Genomic DNA, 4,755 nt, shown 5'->3' on the forward strand with positions numbered 1-4,755 from the left:
TAGGGTTTATTAAATATAAATCAAGGTATACTTAGGTATAATTTCTATGTTACTATATGTAAGGGGACAGGAGCTAGGGGAATAAAATATCTGAAAAAGGGAAATTTTTGAGGGAATTTCCCGAAAATCCCTCTGTTACGGAAAAACTGTACGTGATGGAGAGAAACCGAGTGCATATTCGAATTCAGCGCAAAAAGTTCCTTTAAGATCAGGTGATTTTTCTCATGTAACAAACAAAAAGTTTAAATTTGTTAACTAGTGACCCTATAGAAGGAGCAATGTTAAAATAATATTTCATTCATTTTCTTTTACCAACTACACAGTATTCTTGCCATAGTGAGCTATCCTTCATTCTATCTTAAGTGTAAAATAACCATCGTTATTTGACGATGAACATTGGATACATTGTGCACTTTGTATTTTTGAATAATCAAGCTTTTAATAGTATATTTTCAAAATATTTAAGAAAATATTCAGAAATCTATTACATCAGACATGTAAGTAAAATGCTGAAATGTACAGTTTTAATAATAATTTGATCTTATTGTTTCTGTATCTTTACTTCGAGAATTCTATGATTTTTCTTTCTCCGAAAATTATTGAAAATTTTCATGATATTTCAAAATTTATTTCAGCATAAGAGCATAGTCTAATGTGTTTTTACTCACAGTTAGGAGACTGATAGCAGTAGCAGCTTCATACCCAAGCAACGCACTTAGTACGCCCCGCGTAAGCTGATGGTAGACGTTGGCCCAATATTGTTTGAAATGAATATTGGCCAACCGACAATTTGCCGTCATTTATCCAACAGTATCGACCTCATAGTCGCAATCGCAATTTTACTTCTTTCACAGGAGTGGCATTAATTGATTTGATTGGCAAATGCTTTTGCTAAGCGGTCAGTCAAAACGCAGGACCGACGTTCGCAGTTGGTTAACCAACCATTTCCCACTTGTTGGGCTTATTTCTGTCTGTACTACTAGAGTGAGGGGTAAATGATGGAATTAAATGCATTACAACAAAGTATATGGATCATGGAGAAGGGATCGGGTCATGTGACTCCCTTTACCTTACTTCATTCTCAGATTCGTAGATATATTATAATAGACAAGTTTTCAAGTGAAGTTCCAATTTCATTCCCTTAAAATACAATAATTGCTTTATATAGAAGTGACGTACCACAGAAAATGCTATTCTAAAAATATTGTATGTATTTTTTCCCCTCTTGCTTTGGAGACGCTTCACCTTTCTAAGTTTTACGCCCTCCCCGCAGGATCCCAGTGCTTGGAACAGAGTGCACAAACTCTTCTCTGGTATCCAGGCAGGGGCGTCATTTAGGGGAGTAGGGAGAGGCATTTGCCCCCCTGAGTTTGAGATTTATATAGATTTTATCAATAGAGTAGTAGTAAATGAGTGAAAAACGCGAAATTTTACTTATATCATGGAGTTTTGCTCCCCCACCAAGCAAAATCTAAAATGACGCTCCTGTATCCAGGGATGCAAATGTGGGCATACGCCAGGGAATACTGACTCCTTAGTATACATCTTTTTTGAACTTCGAGAGGAAACCAGCCCTGCCGTTATCTAAGCCAAACTACTAATACAACATATACTTTCTAGTCTTGTACTGCCAAGAAACCACATTAAGTACCTCTTCACCTTTCTCATACTTTATGATATTTTTTTTTAAATCACGAAAATTGACCAAAATTTTTATTATAAAGACTAATAGTTACATGTGTTTTACCCTCATGTTTGCTCTACAGTATACGTATGTTGTATAACGAAAATTTAGGAAAAAAGAAAAAAAAAGTCAAATCCTGTTCTGCAAGTATCGGGTGACCTTACTTGTGTATGCTTTTCTAATGAGTAGTTGTATATTAACACGCTTTCCAATCAAAGTAAACATGTAAGGACACATACATATGGGAAAATGAACACGAGGTCAAACGACATGTGAAAGATAAAATGGAAAAGTAAAAACGCCTCTTATAATGTACTGATGGAGTATTTGAGTATGGTTCAGAATGATTAATTAAAAAAAATATATATATATATATAATATAACAATTTTTAATAATAATTAAGTAATGTCTTGGAATTTGTACTTAATCCGCCCTAGAACATTGTTCGAATCCTAATACAGATTTTTCCCTTTAATATAATCTAAACTTGATTAATCCGTTCCAGAAGCTTGTTCAAGTTCCAAGACAAATGTTTCCTTTTAAAATAATATAAAGTTGCTTAAGCCGTTCCAGAACCTTGTTTCAGTTCCAAGACATTTTATTTATTATTTAAAATAATCTAAACTTAATTAATCCGTTCCTGAACCCTGTTCGAGTTTCAAAACATTTTTGTTTTCTTTTAAAATTATCTAAACTTGATTAATCCGTTCCTGAACCCTGTTCGAGTTCCAAAAGGACAAATTCTTCCCTTTAAAATAATATGAACTTTAATCGGCTCCAGAACCCTTTTCGGGTTTCAAGACTTTTTTCCTTTAAAATAATGTAAACTTGATTAATCCGTTTCCGAGCCCTACAAACTCGAATGATTTTAATAGTAAACACACTAGATTTTCATGGTAAAATATTAACAAATAATAATAATAATATTTATGAACTTTTTAGGACCCATAGCGAATACTAAGTTGTTATTATACTGTATTTAAATAATAATAATAATAATAATAATAATAATAATAATAATAATAATAATAATAATAATAATAATAATAATAATAATAATAATAATAATAACACAAAATACATAACAAAGGCATAAAATTAACAGCAAAAATCACAGGACGTGCTTTCACTTCAACTCCCGACAACGAACTGAACGCAAAAGCGCACGTGGAGCGTACGCACAAACGCTTTCGAGATACGTCTAGGTGTCCTGATTCCAAACCAATGTCTGTATTCCGAGACACTTTTTTCTCGAAATTTTCGTTCGTATTCCAAAATGTTTGAGTTCTGAGTCGGTTAAATTCCAAGGTGCCACTGTGAAAGAAGTTGTACTGTAGAAAGTGCACAGTAAAATAGTAAACAGTGGCGGTTTCAGATTTTCTTCAGGTGCTTAATCTAGATGTGTTCTTGAGATGCTTAATCGATTTCAGGAAATCACTTCTTGCTACGTAATACCGTTTATTCGGTTTTTGATCAACGTTAAAACCAGAAATGGTTAATGTCTACCAATTCTGGTTTTGAATATTACCCCCATCAGTAAACTCAATTCCTCCCCTAGTAGCAAGAAAGCTTACGGCCAGTTGGCGCGTGCCTGGCTTTTGGCTTTCTACGCTTGCACTTGAAACGCATGCTTTTATACAATCTGCCTTTTGTTGTGCTTGCGAATGATACTTTAGACCCTTCGAGCGTCATAGTATTACTGGCCGTTCGTTGGCTATTGACTTGACGGATAAAACCCTTGCATCAAGCTTGAATGGAACACTAAATGCAAGGTTGCCCCAATGTAACTTCGTTTCTTGAATCCAGTTTGCAGCATGCATGCACATTTTCTAATCAAGCTTTATGCAAGCTTGGCCGACTTGCAATTCAAGCTTACAGCAAGAGCTTTGAAAGTTGTCTCTGTTACTAGGGTTGTCCCTGGCCAAAATTGATGATGATTCAGAAAGTAGTTTCTTGAGAACTTACATCTCTCGGACGGACGGATACACGGATATACTCGGTAAATATATATAAAGAACTTTTGTTTGGTAAGCCAAACCCCATAAAAATTAGGAATTATAGACGCTCGGAGAGTGCATATAATGGAAGTCTACTTGGAGGTCATAGAAACTGTAGGTAAATCGTTACCTTGAATATTTTGCATGTATTACATAAAGTGGAGGAATCTTTCAACCATAATTCATAGGAACATAAACAAACATAAAACAACGAGGAAAAATATTGCTTCCGTCTACTTGAGAGACAAATCGGACAAGACAGAATACAAGTAATCTGAGTTGTATTAATGTGGGGGTATAGCTCAGTGGTAGAGCATTCGACTGCAGATCGAGAGGTCCCCGGTTCAAACCCGGGTGCCCCCTTAAGTTCTTTTTTGAAATTCAATTCTAGCGTCGGAAATATACAAAGTATAATAAGGCATTGTTTTTATATTTGAATTTATGTGAATTACTAAACATTCGTCAGCATTCTCTTTTGAAAATACTTTGAGAACCATATTGTTAGCATTAAATTTAGCCTACATTCTTCTATTTCTGATTGCAGTAATCCAATGGCAATGATTGTGTTATGGAATGCAACTTAGGGGTAATAAATAGTCCCTTTGTCAGTAAATATTCAATAAAAAAAAGAGAGAAATATTTAATGTTGTATTACTCTCTTCTAGGAAAACCATGTTCTCGGAAATGAGGTCTTGCGTATATTTTTACAAAAGAATGCAGAACAGAACGGATTTTAAATTAATTGAAGACAGAGGGGATTCAGTTAAGTTAGGTACACCGACTTTATTATTATTTTTATTACTATTATTTCTCTCTTTAATAAAATTCTTCTCATGTTCTGTACTTGTGTTTGTAACGTATAATAAACTAGCAGCGTTCACCCCGCTTCGCTGCGGTCACCCCGGAACGCAATAAACTTTGTTACTTAGATAATTTTTACTTTTTCGCTTTCAAGTGATATGATAAAAACCATAGAAGATTGCAGTAAATGTTAACATTATATCGCCTGTCATTTATGTTAACCCGCCCCGCTTCGCTGCGGTCACCCCCGAACGCAATAAACTTTGTTACTT

The 4,755-nt window shown here is 34.6% G+C and overlaps 1 non-coding gene across 1 annotated transcript; it reads left to right on the forward strand.

Annotated features, from left to right (window-relative positions):
• The first annotated feature begins 3,973 nt into the window (after positions 1 to 3,973).
• TRNAC-GCA (transfer RNA cysteine (anticodon GCA)) lies at positions 3,974 to 4,045 on the forward strand. The gene has a single exon. It is a non-coding gene; the product is annotated as a tRNA-Cys (tRNA).
• Positions 4,046 to 4,755: the final 710 nt, after the last annotated feature.

The sequence above is a fragment of the Thermobia domestica genome, chromosome 9 (assembly GCF_964235325.1).
Source record: "Thermobia domestica chromosome 9, izTheDome1.hap1.1, whole genome shotgun sequence".
NCBI lineage: Eukaryota > Metazoa > Arthropoda > Insecta > Zygentoma > Lepismatidae > Thermobia > Thermobia domestica.